Consider the following 17,455-nt stretch of genomic DNA (forward strand, 5'->3'; position numbering starts at 1 on the left):
AGTGATTTGAACTGCATCCAGGTTACTAATTTGTCGCACATAGCTTACTCACATTAGTAAGCAGAAGCTGGAAATCCGAATCAAGCACAAGTTAGTTTGTGTTTAGTAGAGGATATTTAAAAAAACGATCATGAGAATAAGGATGAGTTAGTGATAAGCTGGGAATGTCTGGATAGAGTACATGATGTCGTAGAAATTAAACAGCCACGTGGTTGGGGAAAGCTTCGTTGGAGGGAGTAGATTATGCCATAAGTTGAGGTATCAGCTGACATATCCTTGTCAGGATCAAAAGAACAAATATATATATGGATATATACCTGTATTTTGTGTACAGTACAATTCGGCCTGACGAGTAAGTCTTCCCGTTCGTTCTAGTCTCTCCAATTGCATAGTGAGTTTGGTAGAAGTTAAAAGTGTGTATCTTAACTGGACCGAGCTGCAGAACACAACAGACTGACTGTAACTCAGTAAAGTATGTACAAATTTGCGTATGAAACTTAGCTGGACTTGGTGTGAAGCGGTGCTATTCAACTCTCCATTAGGTCGATAAAATGAGTTCGTCACTTTTCCAACACACTGTCCTGACCAAAAACGATGAAAAGCAGTGAGGGAAAAATTTCCAAGCTAAAGTTAAGCAGATTTAATTGGGTTGATTACCGTATCGACTTAAATATTTATCCAGATTAATTGCAAGTGAAAGGAAAAACGACTGATAGAATCACCTAATACATAAATAGTTTAGCGAACCACCTCAAAAGGCAAACTCGGGAGTCAACCCTAAACTAAATAGTACCCTCTTATATTTTCCTTGACATTTATCCATTTAGCTACACTCCAACTACACAGCTTCAGAGTCTGCTGAAGAACGTCGTTGAGATGCACTACGTCACTCAGTCCTCCTGATTAAGAGTATTGCGGGAGCCTTGAGCCTGGGAGTTTGCATCTACTGACATAGCTCAGATTAGAAGTCAATGGCTGCATTAGTTGACCTCATTTCACGACACGACCGTTCTTGGGCTTTTTCCAACCTAGCTCCATACCAGTGGACGCTACAAATTTGTGTAGGTGATAGTTAAGCATGCATGGATGAAGTTAACAAGATAGTGATCGGAAACAAATAGCCACGTTAATTGGATTAATATATAGACAAAAACAAAAGTTTATTATACATAAATCTTATTTATACAAACAAATTATCTTAGAATACATAAATAAATACATATATAATTAAGATAATATTCTATACACATATATCAGTCATTACAACATCTTGCGGTGTATTACAGTTTTGTTTTGTTAAAAGATTTCGCATATGCTCAAAACCAGATTCAATAAGATAATGAAATTGTGGATCTTTGACCAGGTCTGTTAATTCATCAGCAGCAAACAATTGCTCTGGGCTTGGTAACAGGGAAATTACATCCACACCTGAAAATTTGATAGGAAAACACAAACACACTGCCCGTATATGGATACAAATTTTAAACAAACTATTTTAGGACAATGCCTTATTATCTAGAGATCTGACTAGAACTAAATAAGGAAAGTACTTTTTTTGGAATATCCATCTTCAAATGATTCTAAATTGTTCGAGTAATGTTGGAGTTGGCGCCTAGAAACTCGTATGCTGAGCAACTGGTTCGCATGGACAAGCCGAATATATATATATATATATATATATATATATATATATATATATATATATATAATTATTGAGGATAGTGAAGTTGTGCTGTTGTGTCATCGATTCGGATCTTGTGACAGTTTCATTGTACATATCAACTTTCATGGTGATGTGTTCGATTGAAAGTTATTTAACTAGTAAATTATGACAAAAACGGCTAGTCAGATTAGTGACTTGATGAAGTTAAAGTTTAAGTAGGAGTATGTATATTATTGGTTAGTGTACCCGTGGTTCATATTACTTGACAGTTTTGTCAGTAAAATCACTTTTAAAAGGAAGATGATAATTAGAATTGTTTCCATTATTTATCGATATCAACTGAGCAAATGCGGAAATAAATGTATTTCATCCTTGGGGCTGGATTTCCGAACTGAAAAACAATAAAGCAACCACTTTATCATCCCATAGAGTTGACAAGTCCATGCTGACTAGGCCTCGTAAATATCTCAACTTAAGCATTTTATAAAACTCGAAGTGCAAGAGACAGGATAAAAAAAATCGACTTTGAACTTCCACAAACATCTCATTTAAATGTATGTGTGGCAACGTGAACCGATATACACATGTACCAGGTTTCATATTGCATATAACCAACTGACTGACAGATTACAATGAAGATTATGATAAAATATCCTTGGTTAGTGTTGAACTATCACATACATGTGAAGTATGTTCAATGATTAATCTTGTAAATTGCATGTATTATATTTGTTTCGTAACTTAATCTTTTAATGTACCAGTAATCAGTCTATAATTGAATCAAATAAAACCGAATTATTTACAGGTCGCATCTCTAGTTATTAAAACAATCATGTGTTGATCATAAACGCATAGTTGCCGTAATTACATCCGAAATACCATGTCTAAAAGTGATTTAAGAAACTTAACTACGTTCATTTTCCGTGATACTCAGTGTCAAATAATTAATTTTTACAGTGTTTCGAACATTTCAAAGCGTGTGGACAACAGAGATGATGAATTTAACAAAACAACGCAGAATTCGACAAAATAGCTATATCTTCAGACACAATACTAACAGGTTTGATCGCTTTCAATTGCTTTAATTTCAGTTTTTGGGCAATATAAACCATGTATAGATTCGGTGTGACTCAGAGATAATACAATCAAAAGATCACAACCAAAACCAGCCAATTTACACGGTATTTTAGAGTTGTATTGCAAATATGATGTAAGTTAATGTGGGTGGGCTGTAATAAATAAATAAGTTACTATTCAGTCTGTTTAGTTTACTAAATTGCTCGCAATAAATAGTAATGTGTGACAGGTTGAGAGAATTTACCCATATCCCTTGCATACACTCACATGCCATCTCAAAGTTGGGCAGAAGTTAATGAAAAATAATAAACGGGGCACGCTATTGGAGGAAGTCGATTATGTTGTTATTTTTATAGGCTTAAACCTACATGTCCTTGTTTGTATTTGGAAAAACAAATGTAAATGTACTAATGATTGATGTACTTAATTACTCAGTTTTATCAATTATACTTTACTTTTCTCACTTAAATAGCTTAGTTAGCCAAGTGTATAGTCAAATATATGTAATACAAAGAACTTGATTAATATCCGCGTCAGTTCAAGATAACGCACCACATTAACACAAGATGAAATTATTTCAAAACAAATCACAGACTAGTAAAAGTAGGAAACAGTATCCTCAATAACGGTTAGATACATTTAGAAAGTATTATAAAATCAAGACAACTTGGTGCTTTCATTTATCTATCTTATTATGTTGAAGATTATGAGTTGAGTCAGAACAAATCAATCATACAGTTCACGAGATTACTGGTGAGGTTTACACTAAATTGGAATATTTGTGGGAATAAATAAAAACGGGCTGATTATTAGAAATAACGAATACAACTTAGTAAAACATAAACTTACCATTTTTATAAAGATTTGAAACAAGGGCACATATAAAACTTTGTGTACATATTTGAATAGGATCATGAATATCACCAGAAGTAGACCATCTGTAATAGATATTGTAATATATACAAATCACAGATGTAATAATAATGAGAGCAGAAGGCTATTTTTCAATCATTGTGATTAACTTAGATGATTAAATTCTGGATATATGAATCCGTCAGAAAGTGGTGGTTATCTCAAGATTGCGGTTTACACCTTGTTAACAGAAGATAACTAGCGCAAAACCTATGTCAAATAGGGTCTACTTCGGACCACCTCTAGCCAGATCACACTACAGAAACACCAAGTCACACTAATAATAGTTTGTTTTCTTTAGTTTTAACCAGTATAGTAGGTGTAATGAGCATCAAGAGATCCTAAAATATTTAAATTCATAAAGGGAACCAATTGTATGATCCTAAAATACTTAGTTAAGGTATGCACATTAAAGTTCACTATGATCCATCTTCAAATGATATACGATTCTTGCAAACAAGGAGAACTATCCAGACAAACAAAATTAGTCCATCGGCTCCTGTATGGAAGACTATGAGAAATAAAATGTACGGAGAATCGACAAGATAGCTTGTATTAGTTAGATAGGTTCCATGAAATAATTCAAGCGTGTATTACTCTCATAAACGTACAATCAAGTTAGAGATGTGAAGTTACTATGGTAACAGCACCACAATAACTACATCTAGATATATTTACGACTGGAATATTAGTTTCTCGAACCAGAACACTTTGATACATTGCTTTTATTTAGAAGTTGATTATATTACAGACAGTTTCTATTTTAATGGGATCTTGCATGAGTGTTTTGTCCTAATTGACACAAATATGCTGGATGCATCCGCATACTCCTAATGTTTATGTTTTCAAAATCCAACAACCTACTTTTGTTTCCGAAATAAAAGTTAAGTTATATTTAAACGACTAATAATTACGACAATAGATAAAAATTAGAGTAAGAAAATTATGTATTAAATTAATAAGTTTGTTAAGATAAATTTTCTTGATAGATGATTTTTATGACTCCTTGACATCAAGTTACAATTGAAAGAAAATCAAGAGCAACGATCAACCAAAAAGTATTTCATGTCACTATAATAGTACAGTATCTAGCAGTGTGCACTCATAATCTGATAAGAGATTGAACCTAGTAAGTACATTTAGGTTTCCTAGTAAGTGTTTAACCATGAGAAAACTGAGTTGGAATCAAGTAATTCACATCTACAATTCCAATCATACTTGCAATTTATTGTGACAATTGTGATTGGTAGTGTAGTGAATGAGAACACGGGTGAGGACAACCAAATTGTATTTAGCACAAATTACAGAATTACTTGGTAAAATAGAAAAACCATATAGTAAATCGTTAATTTGCAAAATATCATTCCATCATATCAAACCGGACTGTTGCTGATGCAAACCTCAATCCATTGTCTCACATTTCATTGTTCATGGGATTTCTTACAAATTCCATTGTGTTATCGCTCTTCCTTTCTTCATCTTCTCCATCTTCTGCTGCCCGACATTACGTTCTTTTAACCCATGTTATATACTACTTATATCAATATAAGTAGCACGCACCACAGTAGGACTAAGGTATGTCAAGAGTGAGACAATCATTTCTGACAGCTTTAGGTGATCATTACGTGAGTTCGGTACGATCCTCACTAAAGTTTCATGTTAGACTGAAAGAGATTTCTAGTTTGAGCTCGTCTTTAATGGTAACCCATATAATGTCAATCGGTGACAAAAATCTTTTACGAATAAATACATAGTTACTCATAAGTAATCTAATTACTTACTCATCCATTCGAATTGCTTGGCACCAAATATGTAATAACAGCTCATCTCGTACAATCATTGGATTCTGACAATCGTCATCATCATCATAGCCAATATTATTTGGTCTTAAATCTAATATATTTTGTAAAATATCAATTAATGTGAAAGCACGTCGAAAATGCATAATCATTTCGGATAGATAATGCGTATCATCATTTGACATCGGTTCATTATCGTCATCATTATGATGACGATCAATTTTAACTGATTCATTCAGTGATACTGCACAATTTACAGATAAACGAACTAGTACCGGTATTGACAATACAGGTTTATATCGTATATTGGAATCATCAGATGTTTTATTATTAATCTTGTTGTTATTGTCGAAAATCGAGTCTGATTTAACATGATTCAAATCAATTAATTCCTAGAAAAAAGAGGGTAGAATAACAAAAGAGAAGACACAACAACAATGAAATAGATAGATAAACATCGAAGAAGAAAAGAATAAATCATGAACAAAGGATCAAAATACTGTGAATATCACTAGCGGCAAGAAATGCATCTTATAATGAATGATCAATTGCACACATTTATTTATTCCTTCCGGTTTTAGGTTAAGATATTTTCATATAATGCCTAGCAATACTATGATGTTGCTTAAATCGAAGTAAACAGAGTTGAAGTTTGAACGTATAACTTAATGATTCTGGGCTTTAGAAGGTGAGTTCCCTTGAATGAATAATAATAGATGGTCCGACTACTTCAGCAGTGATATTCGTGTACTATAAACTGTATGATTTATGAGTAACTATTAATTTACCGCAGAATTTTCAGTCATATTCTATTCATTAGTGCAATTATTATGTACCAGGCTATAACTGAATCGGTCAATATTTCCCCTTGTCTGTGCTCATACACCCCAAAAAGCTAGGATAGTCTTTTAATTGTAATTGACCTTGGTTCTTCAGGACTAAAAGATGTGGTGCCCCCAAATGCCCTGGCACGGCCAAGGGTGGGGTGGGGGGGTCAGCTCTTCCTCTTGAGATGCTCCCATATAGCCACACGTATATAACCACTACCATGCAAGTTCTACTCAATAGCTTCTCGTGGCCGGGGTGTTGTTTACAAAATTTAGAGGACGGAAGGCGAATATCCGGCGCTTTAACCGGGTCGGTGGACATGGAGAGTCCACCTAGGGGAGTTGTAAAACCCTGATTCCAAACCAATGGTGCACATGGGCTCCAGTATCCTGAAGGGAAAAATGGTGTATGAACCAATTGTTGGTCACCGGCTACCATAGGACTGCATCTACTTACGTTGCTCCACTGCCTTGTGGATCAGACCTTCAGGTCGAAGGCTCCGGGTGTGATCCCCTAAGAAAACTACCTGCTTCGGTTTGGGCACCTGGGCAGTATCACAGCCCTCACACATATCAAATGAGATTTGTGTGGAGCATATGTATTCGGTGTCCATTTGTACCAATAATTATGTGTTCGAATAAATAAATAATAAAAAATGTGGTAAACATGACATTGGTCGCTACTCAGTGATCAATTAATTATAAATACCCCAAGTCTTACAGGGGATTAGTTCTGACTCGAATAGCTTGGTGGTAACACCTCAGACTGTGGAAATGGGTAGTGGTGGAGGGGTTCGAACCTCGGAAGAAGGGTCTCGGTTCCCTCAAGATTAATAGTATACCATGATGACGGGTAGTAAATAGCGCGAAACCTAAGTGTAGATCAGTGTGTCATCTTGTCGACTACCTCTAATCACCTAATATATCTAAAGTGTATATTTCAGATGAATAGAGTTAAATGTTCCATTACAACAACCATGAATTATAATTGTATCAAGTGGCAAACTTGTTCAACACTTTTACTTCATATTACTATTCTATAGAACTATATATATCGAAAGTTGGATGGGAAAGAGAAACCAACGAAAGAAGCTGAATATTCCTTCAGTTTGATTACGTAGTTAGCATTATTTGTGCACTTTGACTAGCAAAACACAACTACACAATTCAATCATCCCTTGTCTCTGATAAGCAACAAATGAAAGAAAATAAATCAATACATTTTCAAACCTGTAATGAGATCCAATCTAGATAAGCATTAACTTTCAATAAAAATGAATCCTGTCGATCTCTTGTTGCTTCTTTCTCCTCTTCTACACATTGAGCACCAGCTAGTCCTTTGTGCATAATATTAAATATTGATTCCGATGATGATCGATCTATCATCAATGAATCAGAATGATTTATTGTTGTTAAGTAAGTCAATTTAGCTAAACTGAATAAAGTTTTACGACGTCCTAAATATTGAAATTCTTTGCACGCTTCTTCATATAAAATAGTTGAAGCCTGGGAAAAAATATAAATTTTTTTAGAAAAAATGAAATTTCTCAAAAGATTTTTATGATCTATACAAAAACCTAATAAAATCTAAAACAGTAATTTCGTGTATCCTGAGTGGTTGTGTGAGTTCTGATATTAAGGTGACAGATAAGACAAATTTAGGTATATTGAAAGCTAAACCGGCCTATATTAATCTACGTCGTCTTTTGTGCCATTGTGATTTTAGTGATGTTGTAGAATGTGAAGAAAATTGTACGGGATCGGAGTCTATTGATTCATTATGTCTTCTTAGTTGGGGTCCGCGTAATAGTATAACTCAGTGGCTTGAGACGTTATCAGACATGGTTCATGATAAATCTGCTACTGGGACGCTTAACACTGATTTCTTAGCCGCCTCCTATAACTAAGACTACTTCTACATGTCAACTCGAACGATAAAAAAGGGGTGAAATGTGAGCGAGAACTTTATTCCAAGATTAACTCATGTACAGAAAATCGAGTGTATTTACTGAGTTGTATGTGACTTAGGTCTTTTAGAACTTTCAGGAAACGTAGTAAATATAGTGACGGTATAAGTGATTACCAAATAAAAAATGCGACACGTGATCCATCCTTTTTCTAGATACTTCAATGCTGATTCGATAAAACATTTCCTGGGCTTTTAAAGATATTTATGGATTCCCAACAGTTTGTAATCGTAGACAGTAGTGACCCCGTCGTAATTTGTTACGCATTCCACATAAGAATGAGAAATTTAACTGAAAGAATTCCTTTTTGATTGTATTTCTGATTAGACTGCATGCTCGTTTTATATAATGTTCTTGTTTAATTGTTTTTTCTTTTACTTTGATTGTAATTTCGTCAAGTCGTTTTCTTCACAGTACATTATCTCCTTATTTGTGTGACGCATTGCTTTTTTTGGTACCTAGTTGTATCAGATTTTGTGTATCAAATCAGTAAATATATAAAAGATGATATCACCTATTGGCGGTACCTGGAATGTCTAGACTGAGATATATAAGAAGTAAGGTTAGGAATTCGCAACCCAATATAATATTGAAAGCAGTCAAATGTTTTCAAATGCAACTCCTTAATAAAAGTCTACAGTAAGTTATTTTATCACGAAAGAATTGTCGATGACTAATTTTTTTATGTCCAATAAGTCACCAGTGTTAGGTATTTCATAACAAGTATAAAATCAAGATGTACCAGTATTCTAGTTTGTTACTTCATATAACCTAAAACCTAATTGTTAGGTTAAGGAAAGATAAGTAACTATTAAAACTTAAACAACATTAATTGATAGTAGGCAAATAAGACATATTGTTTAGATTTGTCTATTTTAGTGAATCATCAAATAATTGAAGGAAGATGGACATAAATTATAAATATAACGTTCGCCCTTATCAGAGCTGAACGTTTGGTTATGCAGATAGTTGAAGATTCTCAAGTTTAGCACTACAGACAGAAATTTTATCGGTATACTTTTCTGAGAAGCTTTTTTAAGACTTTATGTTAAAATTTTTTCATAGCTAAGCAATTTGAAATAACAATACAATAGTGGATGCAATGCAAAATAACCCTTCAACTGAACATGCATCACGCCTTTCTCGCCAATTCGATGACTTTTGACTCAGCCCCTCAAAGTACTGAGAAGACAGAAGGAGCCGAAATCACATAATAACTCTAACCGAAGATGATACAGAGAAACGTGCTACATATAATATAATTCTTTTAGAATATCCCTTGAAAATCGGTCGTTGTAGATGCTAGTTTCATTGAGTAACATGAAAACGGACGCACGCATTAAAAAAACTTTCTCTGGTTGATTCGAGTCGAGTTCTTGATAGATAATGGATTGTTTGTCAAAACTATATATTCTATACACGAAAACAAAATCGTAATAATAAAAGTTTATGATGACAAACCTTTTCATATTGTCCAGTAGATAATAAATGAGGCCATGCATAATTTTGTACATCTTTACGATGAAGGAATTTCTCCACTGGATCGTTATTGTTATCATCCAGTAGTTTATCATGAATAGATTTATTGACATTTGTCACTTTCATTAACGGTACATTATGATTACTGATGTTTGCATCTAAAATTGATTGAGATTTATCTAAAATATGAGAGCTATTTATGAAACTATGCGGCTTATGGTGATATTGATAATTATTATCACTGACTTGTTGCATACTACTTATATTTGTATGAGTAGCAGCTTTTGTTGTGGTAGCAGTATGCAAATTGGTATCATGTAGAATATTTGTGGCATTCATTGTTTTATTCAGTGAATTATTTGAACGATGTAATAGTGCAAGGAGAGATTGAACTCGTGCACGTTCATCATGAGAAAGGAACCACTACAATATTTTTTGTAAGGAAAATAAAAATGAAGAAATGATAAATTGTGTACATATCGATTGGGGGCTCTATTGTTTAAAAACTAGTAATTATTAATCAATTAATCAACTCATTTATCAGCTATTCAGGTATGAGCTACACTCTAGGTGTGAGGACTAATGATACCACTCGGTTGGTCAGACGGAAGTACGTGAGGCAGGGTTCGAACCTGGGACTTAGTGGCTAAAAGTCCAACTTTAATCACTAAGCCACAGTTGTATAGAACATTGGTAAAAGTAGCTGTCCCTTCATCGAAGTAATTGAAATCAGGTCCGAACTTGTAAACTACTGACTGAAGGTTAAAAGTGATTTAAATATGAAGTTAAAACATGCTTCACTGATTCTTCAGAACTTCTTAACTCAGGACATTTAACTTAATGAATGGTTGTAGTCAAGAAAAAGTTTCTTCAATTTAATTACTGCCAAAGAAGATCCGTGATACTGAATTTCAACTTCTATAAATCACCATGAAAATATTTACCATTTTTCAATAAGTGATTGATTTACTTGTATGACACGATAAAATATTATGGCTAAGTCAAAACTTCTTATTGTGTTCATGAAATATTATTATGCACAATGTGATACCGGTTTTTATTAGAGGCATGATAGTTATCACTTTTCAATTGGCCATACTGTGAAACGGAACTTCTTTTTGAGAGGATTATTGCGTTTTGAGAACTCTGACTTGTTATGAATAGAGATTCTAATCAATATCATGCACTATATTGCCCAAAAAGGATTTCGATTATCAATTAGTTTACCAATACGCCAGTAGGACCGGTGACCTGTTTCACGAATTAAAACATCAACCAATGAACAACGAACAGGAATTTAACGCTTATCGCTGGTTAAAGCTGTTCCTTCTAGTCCGGTAGTCAACAAAAAGACGCATATAGGAAGCAGATTACCTTTCTACTGTATCAAATTCATTTATGACTACTAAAAACGCATGCAATAATATAATTTAAATGACTGACCACACAGCACACCAAATAATAACCCATAATTTAAACAAAATCCCACCATAAGTGGTAGAGGGAAGGGAAGATGATGCATAATTGATTAACAATAACTAAAGAATGGTAAAACGCATAGCGATAGTTAAAAGGTCCACAGAGAGCTTACAATAAATGAAATACAGAAATGAAGTTACCTACCAATTGCACAATAAAAATATAAATTATAGTTCAAAAAATAATCCTGAAAGTCCCAACTTTTACAATATTCGTACCGTTATAACAGGGTCTGTAAATGAAACTGGGTTAGATGAGATCTTAGTGACCTGGGAGGATGATCGTAGAGCCCAGTCACACATGGTCCGAAGAACTGCAGATATCCAGTGGCAACACCATGTTAGTAATGCAGAGGCTCGGCATCGTGTGTTTGGGCACATCGATGATAATGCAATTGGTGTCACTATCTTGAAAAATCGACTTTGGTGGCCTGGACATGTACTACGAATGTCGTCCCAGCGAATCCCACGTCGTGAATTATTTACCGACGCTGGAACTGGTTGGAAGTGGAGAGGTGGTCAGTACATGACATGGTGTCGTGGTATGAAAGAAGGATATGCAAGACTGGCTTCTGTTGGTCTTTCACGACTCTCTAGCTGGGGTCCTGGAAACAATGCAACACAGTGGTAAGAGACGTTATCAGAAATGGCTCAGGATAGAAGCCAGTGACGGTCCTGGTGTAAATTCTTTTCCTTTCTTCATAAAAGTGAGAGTAACTCGGACTGAAAGAATTCTTTCTGGTTGCATTTTTCTTAACTAAACTGTTTTTCCCATTATTATTTCACTCCCATACACTAATTTTTGCTCGTCGTTGTTCTTCTTTTTACTACACGCAATTTACATTCTCTATCTCTTCACAACATCATTTTTATTGTGGCTACATGCATCCAGTGCCTCCTTATACTAATATTTGTATTTAAATAAATAAATAAATGGCTCTTTTGTGAGTAGTTCTTGATGTGTGAACTCTGTACTTTTCAGATCTTACCGATAGGGAGGAAAATTCACGAGGAAGGTGAAGTATACTGTTTTAGAGATACACTCCTCTCCTTCCATTATAAGAAAGCAGTATTGCTGCAAAGAGAAACACCTTACTGATGTCACACTTTTGTAAATATATATAGTTAAAATGAATCAGTTCGATGTTTCAAAAGGAGAACACACTACATAGCTTAAAAATTTAACAAACAAAAATAAATATTAAAGTTATGGATATATAATATATATGCATGCATACTTGAAGTGCATAGTCTGGAAGTTTCCATTCAGATGGAATACGTCTAATAACTGACGCTAAACGATGATGGTGAAAGCGATTACGTTGATCTATTTCAATTGATGATAAGCCGTTATCATCGTCATCTTTATCGGTACAACCATCTAAAACGTTTAAATTATATTGTTCATCTTGTACTTCAAGTAGATAACACCAACGCATAATTTGATCTCGATCAATAAATTGTTCAGCTAAATCTAATGCAGATTCAGGTCTATGCAATTGATCACCTGTATATAATGTGAGAATGAAATGATTAAAAACATCAAAAATTTATCGAACGGATGGTTTAAGGTATTTTTCTCTCTCAGGTATACTACGATAACACGTTAATACGATGGTAAGACTAATCACGTATCAGATCCAGGATTTACGACCCAGATTAACACTTTATTTAAAACAGTCACAAGGGGTGAGGATAAGTTCCACTATTGTTCGCAATCTCGACCTTGCACCTAGCAACCAATCAAGCTGAAGTGGGAATTCTTATTTATACCGTCGTAATCCATAATAAAGGGCATGTTTAGTCCTCTGTCTTTCTTACTGGCTTATATGAAAAATGTAGTTTTATACGACGAAAATACAACTTCATCATGCTACGGACGTGTCAAGTGTAGTGTGATCAGTCATGATGAAAGAAGAACTTCAACATAGCAAAAGTCATTCCTCAAATTAATCCTGTAATAGAAATTACTCCAAAATATCAACAACTGACTATGTAAACGAAAACATAACAGTGATTACTGGCTACGATATACTTAGATGACTTGGGGATGTGGAGTTTATCCCCAACAGTTACAAGCAGTCATATTCACTGAGTCCAGAGTAGAAATCAGTAACAAGAAAGGAAATCACATATTTAGTAGTTAGTAGGCTACGTGACTGTTTGTTTAGACTTAACGACTAATCATATTTTAATTTCACTACCACATATAAAAAATGTCTAGGAACGTTTCATTAATAGACTCTATTGCTATTTGATCGATAAAATTCGATTGAGGAGGGTTAATATAAATATGATATTAGTTACTACTCAATTATCAATCGACATCAACATTTCAGTTCAATAGATTAGTTTCAGCTTGTACAACGTTTTAAACTTTGAAACTGGATGGTATGGGTTTAAAATTGCATAGGAAGCATAAACTCCGTTTTGATTAAAGATTTACCTTGTTGGCGAGTGCCAACTAACACAAAAATTAGGTCGATGATTTTCCACTAACTATCTACCTTTCTCTACGACCACTTAATGACCCTATATATCTACATACTATACGAAGTTGGTAGTTAAAATTCAATCAACCATAGAATTAACATAGAATCTAGCAAAAATGTTAGCTAACCTAAGTTTCTATACTTAAAACGACAGCACGATAAAGTGAAATTAACAAGAAGAATAGGAAAGGAGTTTAAATTATTGTAGTCGAAATGATAGTAAAAAAGACTAAACATTGAACATACGGTCGAAGATGCGAATAGCAGGTATGTATGTGAAGAAATATAACAATTCGAGATTTAGAGGAAAGTAAAGAGTGAATATAACTGTGTCAGTATGACAGATTCTGAGTCATCTTACTCAATGTCTACAACTATTGGTTACACAAATCATAATCAGGAAGTTTACAGTTACCAACATGGTTAATACTAACAGTCAATAATTTCATGAACTGATGCCACATCTTGGTTTGAGTGACTAGATTTATTACAACTTATTCGTACACCAGAAAACATTGAAGATCAAGGTAAAGAGTGATTGGGTATGCATAAAACATGTCCCAATAAACTTTTGGAACCATTCATCTCCAATCACTGGTTAGAATTATTATTTCTTGAATAAATACACTGACCTTGGTTAAGGGTTAGAGAATCAGGGATAGAGATATGGACAGAATGAAATTAAACATTTTTCACAAATGAAAGAAATTAAGCAGTAAATACTTTGCCAGGTATCTAAGTATGAGCCACACTCTAAGTGTGAGAGCCCCAACCGAAGTAGGTGGAGCAGGGTTCGAACCTTGGACTTAGTTGTTGAAAGTCGAAAGGATTAACTACTACTCAACAACCAAATAATAAAAAGGTATTTACAAACTATCCGTCCAGATTTCTAGTACTCTGAACGGATGTTTGACAATGTGGTAGTCCCTGTAAACTATAGAGAGGGTCACAAATCCAGTAAGTGTCAATCAATTAATCCATAGTGATGTAACAGAACACAATACCCCATCGAAAACGGGAGGAAATAAACTTCAAAAAATAATCATTTTATATTGAACTACAATGGTTTACAAATGACAAACAATAGTTATTTAAACTGTATTTATCATTAAAAATAGTTGAAATAGTATGAAACGACAACTTACCTACAATCGAAATTAGATACTCCCTTAAACTTGCATACCAATGCTTCAAACGTCTTAAACGTTGTAATACTTGTAGACGATTTTTGATATTCGGTAGATGTATATGCGGTCGATGAGCTTCTAGATTATCGTCATCATCACCATGTGACAATAATTCTTTAGTAGAACACCAAGCCCAAGTTGACTGTTCAATGGCCCAGTTAACACGTTGTTTAGCTAAGCTTAAAATACTACGAATTAAATCAATAGCATAGTTGATACAGTCGTTTACTAATTGATGATTAGGAGTTGTTTGATCTGATGTCTGATGAACATGATCATGTTCACCCAATAATGATGATAATTTATTTGAGCCAACTTTAACCAGATACGTTAACTGTGAGATAAAGAAAAAAACGCGTAAAAGATACACGGAAATTAATTATCATATGTATTGTGAAATAAACGGGGAATCTGTGAAGAATGTTGATTTTGATGAAATTTTGTTCTCTGAGTGAAATCACTTCTACCTGAAGTTTGTGCTGATGTTGTTCAGAAAAACGATGAAAGCTCAACGACTAAACCATTCAGCTCAGAGAACGAAATTCCATTAAAGTCATCCACCTGAGCTACAAATCTCCACCATCTCAGAATGTTGACTATTTTATCAAACATAACCAATGACCAAAATGGGAGAATGTCTTCTACAGAAAAAGAAAGATTGAATCATTGCACAGAAGTTACAGAATCCTTCTCAACACTAGAGTCATTATTCAAAACGTTAGGAACAAGTGAAGAGATTCAAACAAGAAATAAGACAAGCTGATTCGACGACAGAAAGACTACTTTCAGCTTAGCACAGAAGACTAAAAAGGCTCTAAGGAAACTGAAGATAAAAAGAACAGTCATAATTCCTTTGTGTTAATGAGGTGCATACGTAACAGGTTCTACGTTGCGACTGGTTGACTGAGTCATAATTCTAGATGACAAATGGTCCCTCACACTTGTCATGAATACAAAAGATTAGATTTAGAACGCTGAGGAGATACTCACAGATGAAAGAATGTATCAAATAAAAGGAATTAATTTTATTCAAAAGCTCGATAACCATATTGGATTTTAGGCTAGAACTGGATTCCACCTACTTCGAATTCAGTAGCCACGTTAGAACTAGTAGTCCTCAAACAAAAGAACATATAGCTCAAAGTCAATTACACAAAACCGTGATTAGTAAAATAAATATGGTACATGAAATAGTGGTTGAACTTTCGGATTACACTATGAAGTACGTCGTTGTATGCTTGCCTTCTAACTTCAATGAATATTAATAAAAAATCAACTTACTAATTTTAATAGAATATTTCCAAGGCCATATGGTTCGTCATCTGTAAGCCAACAAGGGAGATAATAAACTTTTTAGACAACTTATTCTTCATTTGATGATTACAGGATTCGATTGTTTTAAATAAATTTGGAAGATTTGTTTCACGATAACGTACAATTTCAGCGACAGCAGCCTAATTCATATAATCAAGATGGATAGATAAAGAAGAAAAAACAAACAAACTTAGTGGTGATTTTTATGCTTCATAGGTTGAGTATCTCAGTTTTATTAAAGTCTTTATTTTATTAAAGTCGATGAATGCATACAATTTTATGGTGATTTATGGCTAAGACAAAATTTATAGTTGACATACTGAGCAAATCCAGACAAACAGTACACATTTGAATGTTACGTGGGAGCATAGATACAAGTATTGATGAGAGCTATTGCAGATGGATTATTCACTTACCAAAAGTGATCAACTGTCAACACAGCCCATTATACGAGTTAATTTGATCAACTAAACGCAGCCTGTCCATCCATGAGATAACTTACTAAAATTGTTAGAAGTTATGAATAAAGATGAACAAACGATCAACCGCACTGTACTTCCACGTCTTTATCGATTCAGTTTATTCAGCTACTTTACTACTAGTCAATGAAAGATATTAACATTTATACATGTCCAATAAATAAGCATCAGTGCACCTGCCCATAAGGTAGTAGTTGTCTGTGAGTTTTGGATTCATAATTTGAGCAATAAGAAAGATTATCTCATTTGTGTTGGTCGTCTGAATCTTCCCATTGATGTTTAGGACTGCAACTGACCAGTCATTTGTTGGCATATGTACACCCTGTGCAGATTGCCCCGATATGACCTCAAGTCACAAGCATTATAATTCCACTACTAGCCATCATCTCTCTCTGCTTACAAGCTAGATTACCGTTACTACTTTGAAAGTTAGTCCTCCTGCAAGAGATTTTATTTATTATTATGATGCAAAATGAATATATGGAAACAGCGATAATGGTAATATAGAGACAATAAAATGTGAAACGGTGAGGCAGTTGGAAAATTTGACTTCTAAGGACTTCAAGGAATGCCTTTTAACAAGGAAAAAAGAGATAGTATATATATAATGTCACAGATTTTGAACAGGGTTAGATTGATATATTCGAAGGTTTGCAAAATGAATTTGTTATTATTTCAACCTGTGCATTTATTGGAAAAGCTATACACAAATGAACATGAATAGTAATTACTATTATTATTTGGCACTATAGCCTCATATGCAGTCCGCTTTTTGTTCTCT

The 17,455-nt window shown here is 34.1% G+C and overlaps 1 protein-coding gene across 1 annotated transcript in view; it reads right to left on the bottom strand.

Annotated features, from left to right (window-relative positions):
• Nucleotides 1–17: 17 nt before the first annotated feature.
• MS3_00005122 (uncharacterized protein) overlaps nucleotides 18–17,455 on the bottom strand; it is a 36,749-nt gene continuing 19,311 nt past the window's right edge. The window contains exons 13-20 of the mRNA XM_051213155.1: nucleotides 16,163–16,335; nucleotides 14,840–15,215; nucleotides 12,441–12,709; nucleotides 9,707–10,147; nucleotides 7,509–7,784; nucleotides 5,434–5,843; nucleotides 3,590–3,678; nucleotides 18–1,428 (exon numbers count right to left, since the gene is read on the bottom strand). The gene's annotated coding sequence lies outside the window, so the exon portion shown is untranslated. The remainder of the gene's footprint in view (nucleotides 1,429–3,589; nucleotides 3,679–5,433; nucleotides 5,844–7,508; nucleotides 7,785–9,706; nucleotides 10,148–12,440; nucleotides 12,710–14,839; nucleotides 15,216–16,162; nucleotides 16,336–17,455) is intronic.

Source organism: Schistosoma haematobium, chromosome 1, assembly GCF_000699445.3.
Source record: "Schistosoma haematobium chromosome 1, whole genome shotgun sequence".
NCBI classification, from domain to species: domain Eukaryota; kingdom Metazoa; phylum Platyhelminthes; class Trematoda; order Strigeidida; family Schistosomatidae; genus Schistosoma; species Schistosoma haematobium.